The sequence below is a fragment of the Hippichthys cyanospilos genome, chromosome 12 (genome assembly GCF_059441005.1).
Source record: "Hippichthys cyanospilos isolate Australia breed blue-spotted pipefish chromosome 12, RoL_Hcya_1.0, whole genome shotgun sequence".
Lineage (NCBI taxonomy): Eukaryota > Metazoa > Chordata > Actinopteri > Syngnathiformes > Syngnathidae > Hippichthys > Hippichthys cyanospilos.
Genome location: NC_142380.1, coordinates 16,797,828 through 16,808,312, shown reverse-complemented (window position 1 = coordinate 16,808,312; position 10,485 = coordinate 16,797,828). Strand labels below are relative to the sequence as shown.

Below are 10,485 nucleotides of genomic sequence, written 5' to 3'. Positions count from 1 at the left end.
AGCAAGATTGGACATGACAAGGGAAGGGGTCGCAGGAGCTGGAGAGCAGCAGGATAATACAATAACACTATAACTTATAATAACAATTTTATTGTCGAACTCAAACATTCTATGTGTGTTATATTTTGTATTATTGGATTGGTTTTTATTTGATCAATCAATTCATTGCTTTAATAACTAATTATTGGTATGTTTTACATATCAAGAGTCAGAAAATCCCAAGGACAAAACGCATGAACACATATGCAAAAGTAAAGATTTCATTATATTGTTTCTAAGATTTATGTCTGATTGTTGTAGACACTGAGGCTTTTCTTATTCTAAATTAAGTATTGCGAGCTTGTAAGCAACCAGATTTATGAGACCCCAAACACATCAAGATCAACAATAGTCTGTCAAGTGATATGGTGTGAAATACATTTCAAGAGGGAGAATAAAGAGTTGCAGCTGCTGGCTACAAAGAGACAAGACAAGGCCAAGGTCACAGCTGTGGCATCGCTTTATGATCACTCATCACTGTTTACAGTTACGGCAGATCTATACCCTCAGTCCCAGGGCTCTTAAAATTGTTCTATTGTACTTTTTGTGTTCGGCTTTGATGAACTCATTACCCTCATGGTGGATGCTAGGATGGTAGAAGTTATTTGTTTTTTTTGTTTGTTCTATTTTTTTATATTTTATTTTTTTTACTATGTTCAGAGTTAAGAGGCAGGATTTTTTTTTCCTGTTGGAATACGTTGGAAGTGAAAATCCACTCTTGTAACATCCTCTAGTGAGCATATTTGACTTTATAATGGATGCGCCATTGTCATTGTTGTTACTTTGTTCAACAACATTTCATTAATTTCATCTTATTTATTTAAAAAAAAAAAAATGGCCCAGTGGGACCGGGTGTAAACTGTATAGTTTCCTAGTGTTTTGTGTTCTAGGGTTTTTTCAATAAATGAGTCATTGTATTGGTCGTTACCTGTGTGCACAAACAATGAATGAGTGAGCCGTATAACTGCGACTTCTATAGTGAGAGTGATCAATAGAAAACACCTGTGCACAAAAAGAACGAGGGAGTATGGAGTTTAACTGCGGTGAGTACGCCGGCTCTCTAAAAAATCTGAAAAAATCTAAGTAGGAGATGTGCTAATTAGCATTAGCAGTATTAGCTTAGTCTGCTAATCACGATCCATCCATGGTAACATTTAGTTTTATTACTTTAATCAAATAATCATTGCAACTATTTGGAGAGAACAGGACACATAACTTATATTGACCACACCGGCGATGACCGTGACCCAAGTTCGCACCCATACCATGATGTCAACACACAACGACAGCTCACACGTCAAGCTCACGTAATAGATGTGCAGGTATGAAAAAAATTATAATGCTACAAGTGCTTTTGGTGAAATTAGGGTTCCGGCCTTCTCGGGCAGCTATAATGCTTTTTTTTAATTTATTTTTTTTATGTACGCATCGTCCAACATACCTTTCAATGGAGTAGAATCTTTATCAAGCTTCTTTTTAGCTTCCTGATTTTGATCATTGGAATCAGGTGTGTTGGAGGACGCAAAATTTGAATAAATGTAAAATACTGGCCCTCAAGGACCACATTTTTCACAACCCTGGTGTAATAAAGCAGTGGTTCTCAACTTTTCAGTGCAAAGCAGTTTTTGGTTAAAAAAAAAAAAAGACTTCAAAGATTCCATCAGTGTCTGATTAATTAAACTTTTGACCCATTCATGATTCATTTGCATTGGTCCACCAAAAAGATAATCAACCTAAAGTATCCTCTTTTGGATCATAGAAGTAAACTGTTATCAAAAAGAAATAATTTAAGAAATAATTTAAATATCTTTCCACAAAAAAGCAACATAGAGTGCCAGACCTATTCTAAAAGAAATAATAAAACAAAATTATATATATAAAACTGAAAAATATTAAACATAAAGCATCCTGTTTTGGAGTTTCATTACAGATCTGGCCAGAACAATAAGCGTAAAAAGTAAACAATAAATTATTAATACATTTTTGTCCACAAAAAATAATCAACATAAAGTGTCAAATTTGTTCTAAAAAAGAAATAATTAGAAAGAAATATTTATCGACAAAAAAATATTCAACTTAAAGTTTCCTCTTTTGGGATCATCATACAGATGTGTTCACAAAAATAAATCATTAACTTGACAGGTAACGAGAGGTTGCACATAACATAAGTTGGATCATACAATTCTACTATGGTCAAACTCAAAGCCCGGGGGCCATATCCGGCCCGCCACATCATTTTCTGTGGGTTTCAAAAGCAAATCATGTCAATTTCCATGATGCCTTGCTAAATTAATGTTCAAAATTTTAACTTGTCATATTTGGTAAATAATAAAGATGAGATTTTGCTATATGTTTTGGTTAGTTTTTGGTTAGTAGTCAACAAACTTTTATCCTTTAGTTCTCGTTTCAAAACTACTAAGTCATCAATTTGTTTAAACCAAGTACATATTTAATTACTAATCTTCATTTTGCTGAAACGCGTCAAAAAATGTTTATTAGAACAACTTTTTTGATCAGCAAATGTTTCAATCGGTCAAACATGTTTCTAGTTTACGTGAGGATTGATGTAGGCCGGTTCTGGCCTGTCAAGGGTTTTAATCTAGCCCGTGATTGTCCCACCGCACAAATAAAAATTAAGGGTTACTTGTCAAGCACTTTCAGGTTAGAAAGGGGCACACGACAGGGATGCCCATTTTCTCCGCTGTTATTTGCCTTGTATTTAGAACCGTTGGCTCGATATGTAAGACAAAATCCATACATTAAGGGTTCAACTATTTGAGAAAGGGAGCACAAACTGACTTGTTACGCAGATGACATTTTGATTTATTTAGCAAAACCCACATATTCCCTTCCAATACTTATGCAATTATTCAAACAATATGGTTGGCTCTCTGGATATAAGATAAATATGAATCAAACCCAAACGCTTACATATACATAATTACAATCCACCTTCAGATTTAACAGCTAAGTAACCTATGAAATGGCAAGATGGCTCTTTACGATATCTGGGTATCATGATACCAAAAGACCATACAAAAATGTTTGAATTTAATGATGTCTCATTGAATAGAAAGATAAATGATGACTTAAAAAAGTGGAACCTAATTCCATACTTATCATTATACTCGTGAATTGAATCAATCAGAATGGTTTTCCTATGCAAACTATTATGTTTAATTTCAAACTCTGCCAATACAAATTGACCAGGCTCAATTTAATGAATGGGACAAGATGATTTCCAGATTTTAATGGCAAGGAAAGAAGTTGAGGGTCAGCTTTAAGACACTGCAATTGCCTAAAGAGAGGAGTGACTGGGGCTACCATTTCTTAAGAATTATTATAGACAGCAGAGATGAAAGTGTTGATGGACTGGTGTGATATATCCTGTAACTGTCAGTGGAAAGGTTTTGAGGAAATGATCTTTCCTTTTCCAATACAAGCAATCCTGGCTGATGCAAACATCCAATATTATATTGACATTGTGGAAAACCCCTGGGTTAAATGTACTTTATCCATTTGGAAGAGTATAGTTAAAGAAAGTGATTTGAGAAAAGACATGGCAAGATTGGAATGGATTGCGTATGATTCTGATTTTCTACCAAATAAACTGGATGCAAGATTTCAATTTTGGCCCTCCAAAGGAATAACAATTATAAATAAATTGATTAAGGACAGGAAAGTCATCAATTTTTAAACACTTAAAGGAATATGCTTTGGAGAGGCAGGATTTACAACTGCGTCATTATATACATACAAATATTAACGCAAAATCTGAGGTAAACAATGACATATTGCAAATATTCACAAACCTGTATGATGGAAAGACAAATAGGAAGGCTATCTCATTTTGGTATAAATGGTTGACAAGACACAACTCCCCCTCCACTGAACATGTCAAGACAACGTGAGAGAAAGAAGGAGACATTAGAATAACTGGAGAGGAAGGGTCTACAATATGGAAACTAATATGGAACTCGACAAACTCCCAGAGTTGGAAAGAATTTGCATGGAAGACCATTATAAGATACTTTGTCACCACATGTCAAACGACACATTATGATGGGCGTCCTCCCAACTTTAGTAGAAAGTGTGGAGCTCAACGAGCCAATCACTTTCATATACAGTACTGTATTGTGGGATTTCCTGCTCATCAGACAGTATTGGAAAGATTTTCATGGTGCACAAGACATTTTCAAATATACCATTCCATTTGAAATGAAAACTGTGTATTTTGGTCATCTTCCTCAACAATGGAGTAAAAAGGATAAACATTTACTTGGTGTTTTAATGGAGGCAAGCAAAAAGCCCATAACAGAGATGTGGTTGACACAGGATATTCCCGCTTCGTCGACGTGGTGGGATATAACAATGGACATATATAAAATAGAAGACTTAACTGCACGTGTAATTCAGAAACATGATTGGTTCAAAGAATGTTGGGAAAAATGATTAAGGTACATACAAATGAAACACCTCATTTAATCTTTATGTAAAACAGATTTTTGGTCACTCCCTGGTGACAATGATAAGGTTTTGGTCACTCCGTGTTGACGATATTATCCACCTTTCATTGTTCTGGCTTCCCTTTTATGTAAATTATTTTTATTTACTGTTTTGCTCTTTTTTCTTTGTTTTGAGATGGGGCAATTTTGGGGAACTATGTTAGTACTGTATATATTGGAACATGTAAATTGTTCCTTTAAGTAAAGATTGAAAAGTTATAAATAAAGAATTAAAAAGATTAATATTCTAGCCCAAGAGATGATTCTGCAACGTAAAATACAAAAATGAATTGATTATTTTTCCAAAATAAAAAACTTTAAATGTTTTATGATCAATAGTAATGTTAATGTTTGAAGAGTAATTGTGATGTTGCTGACAGTATTAAAACAATATATAACATTTGAAGTTGTATTTTTAAAGTTATATAAATATAAACCATGATTTTATTTGTCCGGCCCACCTGGGAATACATTTTCCTCCATGCGACCCGCAAGCTTAAATGAATTTAACACCCCTGATCTATACATTACAAGCTTAGTAGCTGTTGGCATGGCATTGTTGTCTTCTGTGTACACTTGAGTACAAAGATAACTTGTTAGATTCCTCCTCGCGACCCCTGGGAGTTTAGTCATTCAGACGACAGCTTGGGGACACAGTTTGACAGGCCCTATTTGAATTTCTTCATCGATTCACAATGACAGGTGACAGCGCCACAAGCTTTCAACAATGTCTGTTTGAGCTCTTGAAATGAGGAAATCATATACTTTACAGTATCAAACACATGCAATGATGTGAAAAAGAAGTTGTAATTTTTAAATATGAGGCTTCCTTTGTTAGAAGAAATGACAATGAAAATGGCAACTAAGAAGTGAATATCACACGGAAACTTTGCATCTTTGGCGGCTTTCCTCTCTGTGTCTCTTTGTATCTTGAAACACTTGAATTAATTACCTTAGCAATAACATTTTCAGTGGCCTTGCTTAGACGGTATCCAGACTTTGCATTGCATGAAAGGTCTCATACTCAGCTGTCACTTGTCTTTCATAATGAGCACATGAAGGAAGGTGTGAGGAACCTTGCCTCTCGAGTATGAAATACTAGCCCACAAAGATATTAATAGAATGTGTTGTTTACAAACTGAGAAACGTTCAAGGGGGTGTTAAATTCACTTAGAGGATTACTGGAGTTGATTCTCTTGTCTTGTCTTTTTTTACTCACTCGCTTAGTCTGTGGACCACTGTGTGGACTCAAGATACAGTATGTGTCCAGGAAATGCAGAGGAGGATATGGCAACATTATGCTGAAAGTAATTCAAGAAAAGAACATTTTAAGTCACGATAATGGGTAATGTATGTGTGCCATTCTGACCAAAGCTGCTCATGTTCATTTCAAGTCTGTGTCTGTTCCTTTCAGGACTCTTGAGAGCTGATCCAAAAAGACAAAAAATCACCACTGATTTACAGGTTAGTAATACCAGTTTATTATATGGTTTATTCTGCAAACTAGAAGGGAAACAACAACAACAAAAACCTAACACTTTGCATTGTTTTAACACGTATCACCTCATCAAGTTAGAAAGTGCCCTCTGCTGATGGAATTTTGCAACATCAACTGAATATGTCTGAAAGTTAATGTTCACTAAGTGAAAATTGGCTATCTTCTACACCAGAAATAGTAAAATAGTGTAATGTATTTCTTAAGTGAAATTGAGAAGCATATTTTTCCCGTTGTAATTGTGAGTGGTTTATTCTTTTTACAATGTTCAAGGTATATTTGGATATTGTATAACTCTGCTATATTACAGAGCTTCAAATTAAGAGTGTAAATTGTAAAAATATACAAATATATATATATATATATATATATATATATATATATATATATATATATATATATATATATATATATATATATATATATATATATATATACATAATATTTACATGTATGCATGTTTAGTTATGTTTTAATCACCACATGCAATATAGTATTTTTTATATGAACAACATTCGCATTGTGCTGTACTATAGTACAGTGGTTCTCAAAATGGGGTTTGGGGATGCCTTGGGATCCGTGGCCTGACTGCAGGAGGTCCATGAAATAATTCGGGCTATTAATAAAAAAATAATAAGAAGAAGAAAATAATAATAATTTAAAAAAAAAAAGAAATAATACGTATACACACAGTGGTGGGCCCTCAGGGCCTACAAGCCCTACTGTGCTAGCCCAAATAACCTATCATAACTATAATTAACTATAATAATTTTAATAACTATAATAAAAGTCAATTTCACATTTTACAGTTTTACATATATATATATATATATATATATATATATATATATATATATATATATATATATATATATATATATATATATAAAATTACTTTCCATACTCCATACTGTTCTTTTCGTGTCATTTTATATCCATTTGGTTACGCTCGTTGCAGTGCTGTAGTTTTATGTTAGAGCTTTTAGCCATGGTGTGGGCTTCTGCGCATGCGCAGATGGATATGTCAGTGACCCTAATGCTTAATAGACAACTGTAATAAGTCAATCGAGCCATAAGTTCGCCATCTAGAGGCCTCAAGTTGAACGTGACGTGACTGGATGCTCACTGCACGAAAGCGGTGCTATATCGATCCACCATGATTAACTTTGGAAGCAGTTAAATAATGTTTTAAAAGAAAAAAAACGCATGTTGCTCAACCGTAAGCTAACAGCAACCATAAGCACAGCGTACAAAAACGCCAGAACCGCGAACATTTCACAGAAAATTCAAATCCACTCGCTTTTTTTTGTTGTTGTTTTTTTAACCCACAATGCCAGAAGAACAAAACAGAAATTGGACCGACCCAACTTCCAGCATTGGCGTCCATGTCAGGATTTATTATTGGAAATGAAGCGCAAAAACTCTACAAGCAAGTCATTGAAGTCTTTCTGAAGAAAGAAAGAATGGATTTTGTATTGAAAGAAGTGGAAGACACGCTTTGTGGTGAGTCCATCATTTCATGTATTTTTTTTTTTCATTTTTAATATTTTCGGAATTTTATCATGTTCACATTCAATTAGTGACAAAGAAATAACATTATTTTCCTATATTAAAGTGCGATTTTTAATTTAACATACAATCTGGTTAAAACTGACCTGCTTTTGGTGTCACGTTCTGTCTGGATTTTTCCTGTTGGCTTTAGATTTGGGAGTTTTACTTATTTTGCTTTTAGGTTCGCGTTCTTTTTCCCTGGCGTCTGTCGTTAGTGTAATTTGTGTCACCTGTCAAGAGCATGTTCAAGCTCTTGAGTTTCGCCCAGCTTCTGCGAGTAATAAATCATTTTATTAAGCCCATCTCCTCCTGCCCCGAGGGTGACATAAAAGCAGTGTGGTTGTTACATTCCTTCTTTTTTTATGCAATCTACTCGCAATGGATGCTGCCATTCTCTCCTTGAAGCATGCTCTCTTATTTCTTTTTGTTGTGTTGTGTGGCCCCCTACCTCCCACAGATGGCTATTATTCTACAACAGTCGTTCTCAAATAGTGGGGCGTGCCATGCGATGCCTGGGGGGCATGTATGACCCCGGGAACAGGCTTTGCTTTTGCTTGTGAAGTGTGATTGCACATCTACAGCATCAGGTGATGCAGTGGCGCTCTTATTGTCAAAGTCAGTGGGAGAGTGCTAATCTTTTTTTTAGTTGCTGTCAACATTAATTATTATTCAAAAATCACCACAATGTTTTATACCTGTTTTACGATAAACAAATAAATAATAATAACTATAAATTGATTTGGAACATTAACATTAAGGGCAGCAGGAAGAGGAAGAGTGTTAAGCATATTCACCTCACACTTCAGAGTCCCAAGTTCAATTCCAGCTTGCTCTGGCCTTCCTGTGTGGAGCGCAACAACACAACTCTAAAAGTTATTGCGATGACATGACATGAGGTGAGAGCCCTCAACAAGCAGGCTTGCTGAAAATACATCTACATGCAAGTCCCCAGACAAAACAATTACACAATGTTTTCTTTTTAAATGCTTTACACAAAATGGTTAAGCAGCATTATTAGCCATGCTGCAAGAAAATAGTCCTTTTTTAGTATAATTTTTCTCTTCGCAGATGAATGCATTTAATGTCTAAAACATTAGGCATTAGAGTTGTTCTTGATAACACTGTAGCTTGTTCATTCATTATCAGGTCTCAGTATTTTAACTAACGCAGTTGTTCGCTCAAATCAACATTATAAAGAAAGCAGTCCAAATATAGTAAGCTCTTGTCCTTTCCTCCAAGCTGCACTCATGTGCAAACCTTTCCCTCTGGTGCAGAACACTGAGTGTACAATGAAGTTTTATGTGACAAGCCAAAAAAAAAATACAAAACCTTTGTTGCGGTCATAGTTGTTCAAAAACCATGTCTGTCTGTCATTTTCCCAATTGTGCATCCTCATGGGTTGCTTAATGGTTCCGTACTTTCACATGTACAGTAGTAGTTTTAGCAAGAATGCAGGAGTGGGGCTGATGGAGTTTGTGCATAAAGGTGCAATAAATAAACAAACACACACACACACACACACACGCGCGCACACGCACACACACACACACACACACACACACACACACACACATACATACATACATACATATTTATATATATATATATATATATATATATATATATATATATATATATATATATATATATATACACACACACACATACAGTATATGTATGTAAGTTTGTGTAGATATAGATGTGATTTTCACGAAATCAGGCTTATCAGAAAGTAAAAATATATTAATATATTCTTCTACACTAGATCCCCTTTAAAAATGATGTACACTACATGGAGGTAGCTTAATATTGATAAAGTTATAGTACTTTGAATCTTGTGAAGTTGAAATCCCTACTTTTTAGAAAAATGAGTTTTGGAACCTTTATGTGTATCAGCTTCTAACTGCATTTTTTTCATACACTTCAAATTCAAGTCGGACATTTTGGTTGCTGGGGAATGCAAATCCAGACCTTAAAGAGGTACTCTCCAAATAGACATCTCTGTCGAAAACTCTTATTTTTGTCCACACTGCAACTTGATTCTGGTTTTGTGAAAATGCTTTGTGAAAATTTGTTGGACAACTGTTAAATCCAATTCATCCCCAGTGAGATAGAATAAATTTAACACCTAAATAATTTCTAGATTCTTAACTTGCCTGTTTTTCCATTTGGAATTTGAAAAAAAAATGAAATAAAACTGTTATTTCCAATAAATGAGTTTTCAAACATTCAGCTGTGTTCACCCAATCAAAAAGTTCACCGAAGGTCAGTCAATGAGCCTGAGTTGTTGCAGCTGTTGTTAAATGAGCCTGAAGGTCATGGACTTACTTCACTCATTCAACTGTTGATCCCCGAGAGGTCTACACCCTTTATCTCATGGTGTCGTCATAGCATTGTTCTTTTTCCTTTGGCCTTGACGACAAAGATAACCGTGTGAAATTCTTGTCTGGATTGTTTCTCCGTGATTGAGAAACGGGGCAGCTGCCGCCCCTCATTGATGGACGAGGGTTAACAGGTGCACAATATTCAGAAAACACACCTCATTTTATTAAAACTGCACAATTAGAATGTGTAATTTTCAAGCACTAACTTGTTCAAAAAAGCTGATTCTGTAAGCACATACCTCAGTGAATTAGTGTGATTGGTCCTTCACTTTTAATGTGTGCTATAATGCAGCACATCAGTTGGTTGTGAACTGTTCTGAATCTGTGTTCACATTGTTGGCCTCATTCTCAGCTGTCTTACCCATCTTTGCCACTGACGTCACACCTTCAAACATTGATTCTATTCCTGCTGCACTCAGCACAAATTCAGATTCCCCCACGTTCAACTCAATTGTTGAATGTTGCAACGATCCAAATCTAAGCAGGAAGGGAAAAGCTATGATGTATTTGG

At 35.1% G+C, this 10,485-nt stretch overlaps 1 long non-coding RNA gene across 1 annotated transcript in view; it reads left to right on the top strand.

Annotated features, from left to right (window-relative positions):
- Positions 1-10,485, top strand: part of LOC148415129 (uncharacterized) — a 61,880-nt gene that overhangs the window by 21,996 nt on the left and 29,399 nt on the right. The window contains exons 4-6 of the long non-coding RNA XR_015867510.1: positions 5,772-5,851; positions 5,959-6,008; positions 7,377-7,542. This is a non-coding gene — a long non-coding RNA (uncharacterized LOC148415129). The remainder of the gene's footprint in view (positions 1-5,771; positions 5,852-5,958; positions 6,009-7,376; positions 7,543-10,485) is intronic.